At 39.2% G+C, this 17,924-nt stretch overlaps 1 long non-coding RNA gene across 1 annotated transcript; it reads left to right on the top strand.

The window, feature by feature from the left end:
• The first annotated feature begins 11,377 nt into the window (after positions 1-11,377).
• On the top strand, positions 11,378-16,875 carry LOC106890891. Its single transcript, XR_001412591.1, has 3 exons — positions 11,378-11,630; positions 12,095-12,134; positions 16,806-16,875. It is a non-coding gene; the product is annotated as an uncharacterized LOC106890891 (long non-coding RNA).
• The last annotated feature ends 1,049 nt before the right edge of the window (positions 16,876-17,924 follow it).

A 17,924-nucleotide genomic window follows, 5' to 3' on the forward strand; every position in this document is an offset into this window, starting at 1 on the left:
TAATTACCTGTGAGAAGAGACCAGCACCAACCTCTCTACAGTGTCCTTTCAAGTAGTTGTAGAGAGTGATGAGGTCTCCCCTCAGCCTCCTCTTCCTCACACTGAACAGCCCCAGCTCCTTCAGCCGCTCTTCGTATGATTTGTCTTCTAGGCCCTTCAACAAGATGCCTGGCTTTGCTTTTTTTACGGCTAGGCATTTTTATATTTGCTCACAACCCTTGTCGTGCTGCCTGGTTCTTCAGCAACAACTGCAGAGGCCTCCCTCGATGCCTGTCCTCCTTGTGCAGTGCCTCCTCGCACGCTGGAAGCCCTGCCTGCTCACGTGCTGCCTGGCTCTGATGGTTTTGCTCCAGAAATTCCTTTTCTGCACTTGCTGAAGAGCTGAAGGTGGCTGTGACTCTGCTTCGTGCCACTCAGCCCTCAGTGTCTGCTGCTGTGACGCCAGGCTTGGGCTGGGAGGCAGTGATTCTGCCAGATGTTGCAGGAGCAGATGCCAGTTCATCTTTCTTTTCCTCCAGAAGGCAACACAGGTGAAGGGAAGCTAAACACACACAACTCACAAGAGTGCAGCTGTTTTCTTTACCACATGCTATTACTTGCATCCTTTTCACATAGTTCCTAAAGCTACCTGAAGAATTTATTACAGTAATTTCTTTTTAAAAGGGAAAATAATACAATTTACAAAAAAACACATTTCCTGGAAGCAATTTATTTGCTTTAGTTTCAAATTCTCCAGAAAAATTAATTTGTACATACTCTTAAAATTACCTATGTTACATAGAGTAATAGTTATAAAAACAGAAACCAAACAATGGAAAGAATTAGATTTTTCTCTTAAAATTACCTATGTTACATACATAGGTAATGTTATGTATATTTACCTATGTATACATAACATAGGTAAAATTACCTATGTTACATACATACATAAAAACAGAAACCAAACAATGGAAAGAATTAGATTTTTATTTTAATAAATCACAAACTGAGTGTGAGTATTAATTCAGATCACAGCACATTAAAATTACTGCGACACGATAGCAAAATGAATTTTCTGCTAACATGCTAAACTGTCCTCAGAAAAAGCTGTAAATGCAAGGTCAACTTCAGGGAAGAGTCTGTTTATGAATTTCTTATCAAAACCATGTCAACTACAAGGTTTGCAGCGTTTTCTTATGAAAGCTTAGGAGGATTCCTCTGCCTGATGTCCTGCCTGCATTACAGAATACTAATCTACCCAACAGATATTTTTACTGTGAATCTGTTTGTCACAAGATTTGGTAATTTAGCTTTTCTTTAGTATTTGTGTTACGGAATATTGATTCAGAGCTGAAACTGGGTGAATATATGAAATTAAATCAAAATAAAAGCATCTCTCCATAACTTTCTGTCAAATTAAGAAAGCAAGCCTAGTAATTGTTACCTGTAAGGACTGATTATTTTTTTGGTCAGTGTCTGACCAAAATCTTAGCTTGGGCTGCAGCACTGCAAAACCTCAGTCTGCTGCAGGCATTTGTAACCCAAGCAGGTCTGCCTTTTTGGGGCACGGAGCAGAGTTTGTTAGCTTTGGCTATTCAGTGTGAATTATAGAGGTTATTGGATGATTCCCAAACTCCAAGTGTGAAAGCAGTCTTACTGAACAGCCATGGGTCCTTTTTCTAGTTAGCTAATAGTTTCCACGTGGCTCATGAGCCAAGCAGAGATGGTCCTGGGCAACGCCAATCTTGATCTGTTGGCCAAAGATGGTCAAACCCCAGGGCTGAAGTGTGTGTCAATGCTCAACTAGCTAATAACATGAGAATACGGAACAGAAATAAGTCAGTTTATACGTTAATATTATGCATTGGTTGGCCCTATGAAGCTGCTGTTTGATTGTCTTTATTTAGAAATAAGAAAACAAAGTATAACCTAAGAAAATTCCTTCTGGTTGTTTTTAAGTAAAGCGCTGATCTCAATTTTGAATCGCAGAGATTAACGCTGGGATTGGTATTGCATGGATAAAATCCTATGTCTGAAATGGAAATAGAAGATTCCCCTTTAAAAGAAGATCAATTAAAAGAAGATGAAGGTACTTCAGAATGAGAGCAAATTTGAGGAAGCTAGAGAGAAGCACTGCAGAGTGTGAAAATACTTCGACAAAAATGCTGAATTTAGGGAATTGTTAATAACAGCAAAAGAGAACTAAAAAGGCTTTCAACAAATTTTGCTTTTATAGGTCAGAGATGTATTTAAGAAAAAGACTAACAAATTGAAACTGTGGACCCTGTCTTTGAGACATTCAAAGTGAGTGCATCTCTTAACCTACTCCCCGAGATGAATTACCAGTCCCTGATCGGATTGCCCCATGTTCTCAAAGTTCTGATTACCACTGTTTTGACTCAAACTTTTGTGTTAAAGGCCATTTTTATCTCTTCCCTTCATGCTGTCATGACATATTGAGCCTGTCACAGCTAAAGAGCTGTAGCAACCCTGTGACTGTCAACTGCAAGTCACAGACCAATGTTTCTTCTACACATCCTTAGGTCACAGGCCTAAGAATTAATTTCTGTCTGAATAAATCACCGTAGTGTACGCTTGCCTTTTGAGAGTCTGCCAACCCAGTGTTTGTAGCCAATAATTGTTTGGAATTTTTTTTGGCCCATGATTCAGTTCTCATAGGACAGGAACTTTGGGAAGCAGTTGTTTTCCAGAAGGAAAAACGTCAGGGTAACTCATGGTTCCTACTTAAACATCATTTTCCAGAACTGTAGGTAAGATATAGTTTGCTTGAGGTTCTGTTAGATACTCAGTACTTCCTTCATGGCAGACCCTTCAAAAGGGTTACAAAAGAAGATTAGAAGTCCTAATTTTCTCTCTTCACCACTGACTAAAGCATGCACTACTGTAGATCAAAAATACCTTCTATTTATAGCAAATCAGAACCAGACTCCTTGAACTGTGATACATATATTTTCTAACTAGCACTGTACTTTTTCCAAGATGCGCTTGTTTTCTTATGCTTTAAAAGGCTCAGCTGATGTATTTTTCTAATTTATATTTCCAAGCACAGACTTGCAGTTGCACTTTGTTATATATTATATACTTGGAAGCTGTGTCATTCCCATCGTGCTTCTAGGTTTTGTAGGATTAAAAGCATTAAGAGATGCTTCTTCTCAGTCTTCTGCTTTCTAAAAAAATCAAGGCATAATTTGTGCTGAAATCTCAAATTTGTAAATAATTACATTGGCTAGCTTACATCCATCTTCCTCAGATATGTATAGTTTGCCAAACTAAGAATCACATTATTGCCATGAGAATTCTCTCCCTGCAATCCAGAGCTCCCACTCCAGCCCAGATGGACATACCCAAACTCACTGGTTTGGGTACCAGCAGTGACAAAGCTGTTGAGAAGCTAGAAGTGTGAAGGCCTTGGCTTCTACTTTTTGTCCTGACCCAGCTTCAATACCATGCAGCTTAAAGCTTTAGCTACTGGAAGTACAAGCAAATTTGAATTTTCCTTTGAAAGCCTGCGTGATCATACACTACATTTATATGAGTGTTGCTCTGGTGATTTCCATTTCTCCCTTCTTGGACCCTCTTGCCCATGCAGTACAGTAGGAGTGACCCTCTCATTCTACAGCTTTCAGCCACAGTTTGCCTGTATGTGAATCCAGGTGGTGAAATAAATGTTATGCCTAGAAATTTTCCCATAAGAAGACATATTACTTTGTCACCTCATTCAGTGGGTGCCAACTGCTACCAGCATGGGGTCCATCTTCTCAGGTGGACTGTGGTTGGCAAGCAAGAGATGGAAAGCATGTCTAAAATGCAGTGATGTGTAGGCTTGGAAGTCATGGGCGTTTACACTTTGGGAAGCAAAAAGGGGTCCCGAGGTGCATCTTCATTTTGCCTTCTGACCCTCTGACCGTGGTTAAAAACAATTATTTTTTCAAAATCCTGCCTGCCTCCTCCTGTCGGGGAGCACTGGCCTCACCTCACTCAACTTCTCTGGGTCATGAGCCAGGAACAGAGGCAGAGTCAATCATCTGTGGTAGTATTGTTGGTAAAAACCTCTGGGCCCCAATCTGGATGGGACCCTGCATGGACTTGAGTGACGTTTTGAAGCTTTGCTGCTTTTAAATTCCTAGACACCCACTGAGTTCAAACTCCATTAGCATCTCAAGCTCAAGGAACACCTTTCCCAAACGCAGGGGCAGTGCAATATCAGCATGGAGTAGACAAGAGAGAAGTATGCAGAGCTACATATGTATGCAGGCTGTAGCAAAATCCATACTTTTCCGTTTATAGAGAATCTGAAGTTTATCACCTTTTTCTTTATGGTTTGGAGCTGTGCGGTATTTGCATATCACCGATGCAAATAGCATATGAAATTTCAGCTAGAAAATATTGAGGGTAGAAAATACAGATATACTTCATATCATACCAGGGCAGGGAAGTCAGATTATTTCCCTGTTCGTTATTTTCTCATAATTTGCATTTCTTGTGCTTGCTGTTCATCAGTGTTTACAGAAGCTGGTACTGTCATCATTTGGATGATTATTAAGCAAATATTCAGTACTTCTGAGGAAAGAGTGTTTTGTTATCCAGATACTTATTTCTTTAATGCCTCCTTTTATTTTTTTAAATTTTAGTTTGCTTCTAAGTGCATCAGAACACTGTCTTTTCATGTGCTACCTCCTGTTTGTTCTGGTTATCACTAAATTATTTTTCATGTTTGATTTGAAAATGGTATTGAACGCTGGCCAAGTTATACCAAGTACTTTGGTATCATAAACTGCACTGTTAGTCTTGGAAAAAAAGAGATCATCATCATCATACGTTTTTTTCTTGAGAAATCACAGAATCATAGAATCATTGAGGTTGGAAGAGACCCTTGGGATCATCAAGTCCAACCATCTACCCTACTCCACAAAGTCCTCCCCTACACCATGTCCCTCAGTACCCCATCTAAACGGCCCTTAAACACATCCAGGGATGGGGACTCCACCCCCTCCCTGGGCAGCCTGTTCCAATGCCCGACCACTCTCTCTGTGAAAAATTCCTTCCTAATGTTCAGTCTAAACCTCCCCTGTTGGAGCTTGAAGCCGTTCCCTCTCGTTCTATTGTTAATTACCTGTGAGAAGAGACCAGCCCCAACCTCTCTACAGTGTCCTTTCAAGGAGTTGTAGAGAGTGATGAGGTCTCCCCTCAGCCTCCTCTTCCTCATACTGAACAGCCCCAGCTCCTTCAGCCGCTCTTCGTATGATTTGTCTTCTAGGCCCTTCAACAAGATGCCTGGCTTTGCTTTTTTTACGGCTAGGCATTTTTATATTTGCTCACAACCCTTGTCGTGCTGCCTGGTTCTTCAGCAACAACTGCAGAGGCCTCCCTCGATGCCTGTCCTCCTTGTGCAGTGCCTCCTCGCATGCTGGAAGCCCTGCCTGCTCACGTGCTGCCTGGCTCTGATGGTTTTGCTCCAGAAATTCCTTTTCTGCACTTGCTGAAGAGCTGAAGGTGGCTGTGACTCTGCTTCGTGCCACTCAGCCCTCAGTGTCTGCTGCTGTGACGCCAGGCTTGGGGTGGGGGGCAGTGATTCTGCCAGATGTTGCAGGAGCAGATGTCAGTTCATCTTTCTTTTCCTCCAGAAGGCAACACAGATGAAGGGAAGCTAAACACACACAACTCACAAGAGTGCAGCTGTTTTCTTTACCACATGCTATTACTTGCATCCTTTTCACATAGTTCCTAAAGCTACCTGAAGAATTTATTACAGTAATTTCTTTTTAAAAGGGAAAATAATACAATTTACAAAAAAACACATTTCCTGGAAGCAATTTATTTGCTTTAGTTTCAAATTCTCCAGAAAAATTAATTTGTACATACTCTTAAAATTACCTATGTTACATACATAGGTAATGTTATGTATATTTACCTATGTATACATAACATAGGTAAAATTACCTATGTTACATACATACATAAAAACAGAAACCAAACAATGGAAAGAATTAGATTTTTATTTTAATAAATCACAAACTGAGTGTGAGTATTAATTCAGATCACAGCACATTAAAATTACTGCGACACGATAGCAAAATGAATTTTCTGCTAACATGCTAAACTGTCCTCAGAAAAAGCTGTAAATGCAAGGTCAACTTCAGGGAAGAGTCTGTTTATGAATTTCTTATCAAAACCATGTCAACTACAAGGTTTGCAGCGTTTTCTTATGAAAGCTTAGGAGGATTCCTCTGCCTGATGTCCTGCCTGCATTACAGAATACTAATCTACCCAACAGATATTTTTACTGTGAATCTGTTTGTCACAAGATTTGGTAATTTAGCTTTTCTTTAGTATTTGTGTTACGGAATATTGATTCAGAGCTGAAACTGGGTGAATATATGAAATTAAATCAAAATAAAAGCATTTCTCCATAACTCTCTGTCAAATTAAGAAAGCAAGCCTAGTAATTGTTACCTGTAAGGACTGATTATTTTTTTGGTCAGTGTCTGACCAAAATCTTAGCTTGGGCTGCAGCACTGCAAAACCTCAGTCTGCTGCAGGCATTTGTAACCCAAGCAGGTCTGCCTTTTTGGGGCACGGAGCAGAGTTTGTTAGCTTTGGCTATTCAGTGTGAATTATAGAGGTTATTGGATGATTCCCAAACTCCAAGTGTGAAAGCAGTCTTACTGAACAGCCATGGGTCCTTTTTCTAGTTAGCTAATAGTTTCCACGTGGCTCATGAGCCAAGCAGAGATGGTCCTGGGCAACGCCAATCTTGATCTGTTGGCCAAAGATGGTCAAACCCCAGGGCTGAAGTGTGTGTCAATGCTCAACTAGCTAATAACATGAGAATACGGAACAGAAATAAGTCAGTTTATACGTTAATATTATGCATTGGTTGGCCCTATGAAGCTGCTGTTTGATTGTCTTTATTTAGAAATAAGAAAACAAAGTATAACCTAAGAAAATTCCTTCTGGTTGTTTTTAAGTAAAGCGCTGATCTCAATTTTGAATCGCAGAGATTAACGCTGGGATTGGTATTGCATGGATAAAATCCTATGTCTGAAATGGAAATAGAAGATTCCCCTTTAAAAGAAGATCAATTAAAAGAAGATGAAGGTACTTCAGAATGAGAGCAAATTTGAGGAAGCTAGAGAGAAGCACTGCAGAGTGTGAAAATACTTCGACAAAAATGCTGAATTTAGGGAATTGTTAATAACAGCAAAAGAGAACTAAAAAGGCTTTCAACAAATTTTGCTTTTATAGGTCAGAGATGTATTTAAGAAAAAGACTAACAAATTGAAACTGTGGACCCTGTCTTTGAGACATTCAAAGTGAGTGCATCTCTTAACCTACTCCCCGAGATGAATTACCAGTCCCTGATCGGATTGCCCCATGTTCTCAAAGTTCTAATTACCACTGTTTTGACTCAAACTTTTGTGTTAAAGGCCATTTTTATCTCTTCCCTTCATGCTGTCATGACATATTGAGCCTGTCACAGCTAAAGAGCTGTAGCAACCCTGTGACTGTCAACTGCAAGTCACAGACCAATGTTTCTTCTACACATCCTTAGGTCACAGGCCTAAGAATTAATTTCTGTCTGAATAAATCACCGTAGTGTACGCTTGCCTTTTGAGAGTCTGCCAACCCAGTGTTTGTAGCCAATAATTGTTTGGAATTTTTTTTGGCCCATGATTCAGTTCTCATAGGACAGGAACTTTGGGAAGCAGTTGTTTTCCAGAAGGAAAAACGTCAGGGTAACTCATGGTTCCTACTTAAACATCATTTTCCAGAACTGTAGGTAAGATATAGTTTGCTTGAGGTTCTGTTAGATACTCAGTACTTCCTTCATGGCAGACCCTTCAAAAGGGTTACAAAAGAAGATTAGAAGTCCTAATTTTCTCTCTTCACCACTGACTAAAGCATGCACTACTGTAGATCAAAAATACCTTCTATTTATAGCAAATCAGAACCAGACTCCTTGAACTGTGATACATATATTTTCTAACTAGCACTGTACTTTTTCCAAGATGCGCTTGTTTTCTTATGCTTTAAAAGGCTCAGCTGATGTATTTTTCTAATTTATATTTCCAAGCACAGACTTGCAGTTGCACTTTGTTATATATTATATACTTGGAAGCTGTGTCATTCCCATCGTGCTTCTAGGTTTTGTAGGATTAAAAGCATTAAGGGATGCTTCTTCTCAGTCTTCTGCTTTCTAAAAAAATCAAGGCATAATTTGTGCTGAAATCTCAAATTTGTAAATAATTACATTGGCTAGCTTACATCCATCTTCCTCAGATATGTATAGTTTGCCAAACTAAGAATCACATTATTGCCATGAGAATTCTCTCCCTGCAATCCAGAGCTCCCACTCCAGCCCAGATGGACATACCCAAACTCACTGGTTTGGGTACCAGCAGTGACAAAGCTGTTGAGAAGCTAGAAGTGTGAAGGCCTTGGCTTCTACTTTTTGTCCTGACCCAGCTTCAATACCATGCAGCTTAAAGCTTTAGCTACTGGAAGTACAAGCAAGTTTGAATTTTCCTTTGAAAGCCTGCGTGATCGTATACTACATTTATATGAGTGTTGCTCTGGTGATTTCCATTTCTCCCTTCTTGGACCCTCTTGCCCATGCAGTACAGTAGGAGTGACCCTCTCATTCTACAGCTTTCAGCCACAGTTTGCCTGTATGTGAATCCAGGTGGTGAAATAAATTTTATGCCTAGAAATTTTCCCATAAGAAGACATATTACTCCGTCACCTCATTCAGTGGGTGCCAACTGCTACCAGCATGGGGTCCATCTTCTCAGGTGGACTGTGGTTGGCAAGCAAGAGATGGAAAGCATGTCTAAAATGCAGTGATGTGTAGGCTTGGAAGTCATGGGCGTTTACACTTTGGGAAGCAAAAAGGGGTCCCGAGGTGCATCTTCATTTTGCCTTCTGACCCTCTGACCGTGGTTAAAAACAATTATTTTTTCAAAATCCTGCCTGCCTCCTCCTGTCGGGGAGCACTGGCCTCACCTCACTCAACTTCTCTGGGTCATGAGCCAGGAACAGAGGCAGAGTCAATCATCTGTGGTAGTATTGTTGGTAAAAACCTCTGGGCCCCAATCTGGATGGGACCCTGCATGGACTTGAGTGACGTTTTGAAGCTTTGCTGCTTTTAAATTCCTAGACACCCACTGAGTTCAAACTCCATTAGCATCTCAAGCTCAAGGAACACCTTTCCCAAACGCGGGGGCAGTGCAATATCAGCATGGAGTAGACAAGAGAGAAGTATGCAGAGCTACATATGTATGCAGGCTGTAGCAAAATCCATACTTTTCCGTTTATAGAGAATCTGAAGTTTATCACCTTTTTCTTTATGGTTTGGAGCTGTGCGGTATTTGCATATCACCGATGCAAATAGCATATGAAATTTCAGCTAGAAAATATTGAGGGTAGAAAATACAGATATACTTCATATCATACCAGGGCAGGGAAGTCAGATTATTTATGATTGTCCTATTGAAATTAATCATACTAATTAAATTGATCATATCTATTTACCTCTGTAAAGCGAATCTCACTCTTTGTTTTTTTTCAGTTCAGATTTCAGATTTCTGGCTTTCATTTCCCTACTTTGTCTGTCTGAAGCAGTTGAAATAACACAAATGTTTTAAGAAAATGGTTTATCCTCCATTTTTTGCAATCTTATTTGGGGTTTTCTAACATTTACAAGGGTTGAATGTTTATTCTTTTGAAATACACAGCACAATTCTAGCTCATGCAAAACCCAATACACTTAACAAGAAATAACTGGAAGTAATTCACATGTAAAACAATAAGGAATAGTTCTGTCCAATTTGAGACCATGTGATTATAACTTGGTCTCCAGAAGAACTGTCTGAGAAAGTGTATGTGCTTTAGGTTTCAAAAATAGCTTACAACGTATAGCAGAAATAACTGTATTGGACCCACTATTGTAAGATGTGAAACTCAAAATTCTGTTACACTGACTGTATTTAAAAGCATTGACAGGCTCTCTTTGAACTGAATTTGTCAGGCAGTTGGAATAATCAAGGTTTTCTGCTAGAGCTGTTTTCAACAGTTGAATAGTGAAACCAGTTAATTGAAACTGTGACACCATAGAATAAACTGAACCTGATGGAGTATATTCTGATGGTTCAATCATAACAGAAACTATTAGGAGGGCTTGAAGAATTAATTGGATAATGTAAGGGGAAGAAGAACTGGCAGATATAAAAATGAGTGATTTTTTTTTTCTTTTAGGAAAAGAGTGTGGGTTTAGATCATCTGTATGAAGGGGCACCCACGTACCATATGATACACAAATCCATGAGGTAGCGTATTTTACAGTCTGGCAATTGAGAGATTTTTACACTTAGTGATTAAACTATTTCAAAATCAAAACCACTTTGAAAGGTTGTGTGCCCACAGAAGGGAAATTCTTGCCATAGTATTTAGATACTCAAGTGGGTGGGATTTGGAGCAACAAAATAAGTGCTGAAAGAGAGTCCTATTTTGGACAGAGTTTTGAAGAGAAAAGTTATTTGCACGTGGAAGTCCAGGAATGTAAAGGATTGGGCGAGGGAAACAAAGGCCAGTGTGACAGTTCATTGTTTACATGGCACAAGAAAATTACAAGGGTAGACGAAGGCAAACTATTTTAAGAGTTGCCTGGGCTCTCTTTCCTGTTCCTCTCAAATCCCACACCAAGAGTAAATCCACTGCCAGTGTGTGAAGTGCTGCTATTTTCAGTTTGCCTGAGAATCCTTTACCTGACATTTCTCACCTTGACATCAGGGGCTTAAGCACGAGTTTAAATAATATTCTTTGAGAGAGGCCATTAGCTCTGTTTGACCTGGCTTTTATTCCTTCCTTAAGTTGATATGGGCCTTGATGTTCCTACAGCAGTATTTAATAACAGTAGCCAGGGCCACCTGACATATGAGACTGAGCATTTGGGCTGAATCCTGTATACAATTTGCTGTATACAATTTGCAGGGTCCACAGACTTGGAGCAACCAGGGGCTACAACAAACACATCTACTTTTGGTTATCACCTACTGCTTTGCTACCCTATTCCTAAAGACTCTCAAAAATCTTAGTAGCACTGTAAGTGGCCATTAATTCTTATTTTATTTTTGTTCTTTGGGTCCTGCTGCTCTCAGGGGAACATGGGAATTACTAATATGGTCTGTAGTCATATTTATGATCAACCACGTGTTGAACAATTTAGTCAATGCTTTGACTTTAGAGATGATGTAGATTAGATTTCCTAAGGGAGGTGGAAGGGTCCTGAATTATAGCGAATGGAGATAATCAATAGAAGAAGTTCCAATATAACCTTTTGTATTTTATTTACAGTAAACAAGCCCCTGCTTACACCAAGAACTGGCAGAATGAAAAAGGTCAAGGTGCCGCTTTTTTCCTGGATCGCTCTCTTAGTTAATTTGATAGAAAACACCATCTGAGGTTTCTGCTTCGAGAGCAAAAAACACTTTTGGTAAATGTCTTTTCCAGAAGGACATATCACTCCAATCTTGAAAACGAGCTAAACTCAGCAACGAGGCTGCAGAAACTTTCGTTTCTCTTCAGGAATATCATACCTCTCCAGTGACTTGTGAGCTGGTATGTGAACAAAGGTAAGAGGAAAGGAGAGTGTGCTTTGAGTGAAAGTGTTATATAGGATGGTATCATGCAAAATTCTGTTCTGCTGAACGTGTGCTCTGACATTAGCAGGCCAAAGAAAGTTTCAGTGTGTAGAATTCAGTGCATTTGTGTAATATGAAATCACCACTAGATGGTACTTTTCAACAAACAATAGTTGACTTAAAACAGCTGGTCCTTCTCTAACTGCCTTCGGGCATGAGGAGAGGCCTCCAAAGGGTTGTGCTTGTTTATCTATGTTTTGTTTTGTTTTCTTAAGTCATCATTTTATCACTAATGTACAGGTTTGAGTCTTGGGAGAGCGGACAGGATGTGATTTAATCCAGAATTTGCAAATGGTCTGCATGATGTATTTTAGACCTGTCACACTTGGAAGGGGAAGACTCGGGCTGTTCTCAGTGGTGTGTCTAAGGTTTTAGATGTCCTCCTTTTTTCGCAGGGAGGCCGTTAAATCGTGCTGCTGGGAACCATACGGGCAGGTATGAGCATGTTGTATTTATTTAAAAGATGGTAAAGCAATTTCTTTCCTGTGTAGCAATTTCTTTCCTGCAGCCTTGTTTAGCAGTTGTAGGGGTCTCAGAGCTTTCTCAGCACTGCTGTCCTTGCAAGCTGATAATGTTTCTAAGCTAGGTGCAGTATTCCACTGTTATTCCTAAGAACGTACCATCTGTGTGTGTATATATGTTATGCAGAAATAAAACACTTTTATTTTCATAGTTTATTCAACAGTTGGTTTTCTCCTATACGGGGAATGTTATTAGTAAAGCAATGAAAACAAGTTTGTCTCAGCTGTGTATGAGATACTCGTATCCATGAGATCGACTCTTAAAACCGGTTTAAATTCAGAATATCTATTTCAGATAGTTTATTTCAATTTTGCATTTTATAGAACAGCAATAGGCCTTGACATTTATTTCTGTTTCATTTCTAAACGTCAGTATGTAGTCACTTGTAGGATTCACTTAACGAAACTCCATCTCTACTCTTTAGAAGAAGCTTTTTATGATTTATAATATAGGTTCCTTACAAGAGCAGTTTGCTATTCTTGTATGTAAACATTGCATTAAGTTTAAAACATTAGACATTGCATTAAGACACTCACAAGCTATTTACACTACTATATTTCATTCTGGAGATGGAAATTTCACTGGAAACAATATGAATCTTTTTACCATTTTGTCTTGATAAATCAACTCCAGTAGTCTCTCCAGAAGTGATTGTGAGTAAAATCTAACAGCATTCTGTTCTGACGGAGCCTGTGAGACTGGCAGAAGTTACAGTTAGCTTAAATAGATGAAGTAGTAAGAGTTTGCTATTTCAGGTCCTTTTTGGGGTTCATCTACGTTATTGTTTTAGTCAAAATGTGGAGTTCACACATTTTTTTAAGTGAATCCCGTGTCCCCTTGCTGCACTTCAGTTCCCATTGTAGAGCAGTCTCAAAGCCCGTGACTCGGATTGCACTGGGAAGAGGCAAAGCTGGAAGATCTGTCTAGATGAACATCTCGTGAGCGTTATCTGATGCCAGCTGGCGTTTGATCTAGAGGATCAGGCCAGCACTAAGTGAAACTCCTGAGATGTGTGTAGTGTGGAGACTGGGACCTTATCTCCACCCGTTTCAGCCTTTGGCCATACTGCTTGGTAACGCAGTCTACATTTCAGGAGTGGATACATAAAAAAGCTCAGCCCACGGAGGTTTGACAAGCTGATAATGTTTCTAAGCTAGGTGCAGTATTCCACTGTTATTCCTAAGAACATACCATCTGTGTGTGTATATATGTTATGCAGAAATAAAACACTTTTATTTTCATAGTTTATTCAACAGTTGGTTTTCTCCTATACAGGGAATGTTATTAGTAAAGCAATGAAAACAAGTTTGTCTCAGCTGTGTATGAGATACTCGTATCCATGAGATCGACTCTTAAAACTGGTTTAAATTCAGAATATCTATTTCAGATAGTTTATTTCAATTTTGCATTTTATAGAACAGCAGTAGGCCTTGACATTTATTTCTGTTTCATTTCTAAACGTCAGTATGTAGTCACTTGTAGGATTCACTTAACGAAACTCCATCTCTACTCTTTAGAAGAAGCTTTTTATGATTTATAATATAGGTTCCTTACAAGAGCAGTTTGCTATTCTTGTATGTAAACATTGCATTAAGTTTAAAACATTAGACATTGCATTAAGACACTCACAAGCTATTTACATTACTATATTTCATTCTGGAGATGGAAATTTCACTGGAAACAATATGAATCTTTTTACCATTTTGTCTTGATAAATCAACTCCAGTAGTCTCTCCAGAAGTGATTGTGAGTAAAATCTAACAGCATTCTGTTCTGACGGAGCCTGTGAGACTGGCAGAAGTTACAGTTAGCTTAAATAGATGAAGTAGTAAGAGTTTGCTATTTCAGGTCCTTTTTGGGGTTCATCTACGTTATTGTTTTAGTCAAAATGTGGAGTTCACACATTTTTTTAAGTGAATCCCGTGTCCCCTTGCTGCACTTCAGTTCCCATTGTAGAGCAGTCTCAAAGCCCGTGACTCGGATTGCACTGGGAAGAGGCAAAGCTGGAAGATCTGTCTAGATGAACATCTCGTGAGCGTTATCTGATGCCAGCTGGCGTTTGATCTAGAGGATCAGGCCAGCACTAAGTGAAACTCCTGAGATGTGTGTAGTGTGGAGACTGGGACCTTATCTCCACCCGTTTCAGCCTTTGGCCATACTGCTTGGTAACGCAGTCTACATTTCAGGAGTGGATACATAAAAAAGCTCAGCCCACAGAGGTTTGATAAGCTGATAATGTTTCTAAGCTAGGTGCAGTATTCCACTGTTATTCCTAAGAACATACCATCTGTGTGTGTATATATGTTATGCAGAAATAAAACACTTTTATTTTCATAGTTTATTCAACAGTTGGTTTTCTCCTATACGGGGAATGTTATTAGTAAAGCAATGAAAACAAGTTTGTCTCAGCTGTGTATGAGATACTCGTATCCATGAGATCGACTCTTAAAACCGGTTTAAATTCAGAATATCTATTTCAGATAGTTTATTTCAATTTTGCATTTTATAGAACAGCAATAGGCCTTGACATTTATTTCTGTTTCATTTCTAAACGTCAGTATGTAGTCACTTGTAGGATTCACTTAACGAAACTCCATCTCTACTCTTTAGAAGAAGCTTTTTATGATTTATAATATAGGTTCCTTACAAGAGCAGTTTGCTATTCTTGTATGTAAACATTGCATTAAGTTTAAAACATTAGACATTGCATTAAGACACTCACAAGCTATTTACACTACTATATTTCATTCTGGAGATGGAAATTTCACTGGAAACAATATGAATCTTTTTACCATTTTGTCTTGATAAATCAACTCCAGTAGTCTCTCCAGAAGTGATTGTGAGTAAAATCTAACAGCATTCTGTTCTGACGGAGCCTGTGAGACTGGCAGAAGTTACAGTTAGCTTAAATAGATGAAGTAGTAAGAGTTTGCTATTTCAGGTCCTTTTTGGGGTTCATCTACATTATTGTTTTAGTCAAAATGTGGAGTTCACACATTTTTTTAAGTGAATCCCGTGTCCCCTTGCTGCACTTCAGTTCCCATTGTAGAGCAGTCTCAAAGCCCGTGACTCGGATTGCACTGGGAAGAGGCAAAGCTGGAAGATCTGTCTAGATGAACATCTCGTGAGCGTTATCTGATGCCAGCTGGCGTTTGGTCTAGAGGATCAGGCCAGCACTAAGTGAAACTCCTGAGATGTGTGTAGTGTGGAGACTGGGACCTTATCTCCACCCGTTTCAGCCTTTGGCCGTACTGCTTGGTAACGCAGTCTACATTTTAGGAGTGGGTACATAAAAAAGCTCAGCCCACAGAGGTAATCTGAGAGGTTGGTAACGTCTACTGGGAGATGAGGAAAAATACAGCAAGTCTGTTCCTGGGTGGGAATAGATCCTAGGTAGGATCTATATACATGGGGGTTTTTGGGTAAAGAGCTTGCTTAAGTGTTAAACTTTTAAGTTTTTAAACAAAGGAATAATCTGCTTTCTTCATGTGTTTGGAGAAGCAGGACTTCGTGTACATTAGTCGTCAGTGACATTAGCATTTAAAATTCTCTTGTTTTCACGTGAATGGCTGTGAATATTGGCTGACTGCTCCACTCAGATACAACACAGCAGAACGATGAACAACAATGAAGATACAATGATGAAGAACATAGTTAATACTTTTTCCATCGCTGTGTTTTCTTGTCCTGTATACCTTTAGCTCTCTTCTGGTTTGGATTTAAGATTTTTAACATAGTGATCTTATTACATTTTTAAGTATTTTTTTATTATTTTGGTCAAGCCTCAGCATCAGGACAGGCAGAAAAAGCTGCCCATAAACATACTTAGATATACCAAATACCAGAAATAAAAGTAAGAGGAGAAACATATGAAAGAACACAAAATTAGTTTTAGAGAACCATCAGGTATTGGAAGGTTTATTTTCTCCTTGTACTGGCAATTGCTATTGTTATTTTATTCACTTTTTCCATCATCTTGGTCAGCATAAGCCAACTTTTTTATTTGTGAGAACTAGACCCCAATTTCAGTGTCTGATTTGACCTTCTGGTATCTGTGGAGACGACTGGGGAGGCTTTGTTCCCCAGGGTGTTCTGGTTTTGTGTGGCAGAAAACCTTTTCTCTCTGCTGTTGGTAGCACAACTCCTCTGCTTGAGATACTCAAATGCCAGTGAAAATAAGGAACTTCTCAGGAGCCTGCTCATCAGGTGTACTGAGTCCTACCCTACCGCTGGTAGGGTTGATGGGGTGGTTGGTGATAATTTTTGAACCAGAGCACCTGATCCATCTGATTTAAAGTAGAGGAAAGCAAGTGTTTATTTGTAATGCAATTTAAGGAAACATGTTGCAGCTGATCCAAGATTTGGGGCTGGATGTGTTTTTGAAAGTGGAGCACAAGGGTAATGTTTTGTTGTCATTACTTGTGTGCTCGCTCAGGATCCTTTGATGCCTCCATTCCCTTGGGCTTCTGGCCTGGGTGGAACATCAGAGGACAGCTCCATGACACCAGTCCTCTGCTGAAGCCAGAATGAATGAAACCAGAAACTCACCAGCACAGTTAGGCTGGGGGTGCTCTCCTGCCGCAGTAGTCTCTCCAGTCAAAGAAGCTCCTGTGCTCTGCTCTTCTGTTTTCAGATACTTAACTTTAAAAAAAAGGCAAGTATTGACACCATCGCTTTTTATTGCTTTGTTTCCATTGCTTTGCTCTCCTTTGCTGTCCTGCTGTGTTTCATCCATGTGTCCTCAATGTTTTGATAATTTGCAGCACAGTTTCTCCTATAATATTAAGAAACATTAAACTATTATAACCATTATGCCAGCGATTTAAATTTGCTTTTATCCTCCACTGAAATGATGGAAGTGTCTTAGTGAGAGACTAGCTTATATACACCACACTTGTAAACAAATATCTGTAGAACTGCAGTGTTCCACAGTTCTAGTTTTTTCCCTCCAAAATTGCTATGAAAATGACATAAACAAAATGCCATGTTTCACTTTTTGTTTAAAATCTAATTATTATTCAGGATTGTTAAAAAAAAAACAACGCAAACCTGAATTAATAAAATAGATATAAATTATAACTCCCTTTTTTATTTGTGCTTTTACATGTTGAAGATCCTGAGTTACAGAATATTTACTTCTGTGAAAGAGCAGGAAATTATATGCATATCCTCACACTGCTTTGCACTACAAAAGCAAATAGAAGTTCTTGCAGAGTCTAAGTGGTATTTATTTGTTTTTCAAATGATGTGAAACATACTTTTCATTATTATTTTTCTTTCATGTGACTGGAACTTTCTTTTAAAAGCAAATAAATTTATGAAGTTACTTTTGTTTATATAATGTGCTGGATTTTTATGAAACAGATATCATATAATAATCCAATACTGTAGTATTACATTTTTAGAGTACATAATGGAATTGAATCTGGCCAGGGATGTCAAAGACAACAAGAAGGGCTTGTGTAGGTACACAGGTGACAAAAAGAAGACTATGGAAAGTATGAGCTCATTGCTCAACAAAATTGGGGACCTGGTTATACAGGACATGCTGAGGTACTCAGTGGTTTCTTTGCCTCAGTATTTACTAGCAGGAATACCAGACCCCATGCACCAGGAGGAGATTGGAGTAAGGAAGATGCATCCTTAGTGGAAGAGGATCTGGTCAGGGAATACTTAAGCAAACTGAACATACATAAGACCGTG

The sequence above is a fragment of the Calidris pugnax genome, unplaced genomic scaffold (assembly GCF_001431845.1).
Source record: "Calidris pugnax isolate Ruff unplaced genomic scaffold, ASM143184v1 scaffold71, whole genome shotgun sequence".
Lineage (NCBI taxonomy): Eukaryota > Metazoa > Chordata > Aves > Charadriiformes > Scolopacidae > Calidris > Calidris pugnax.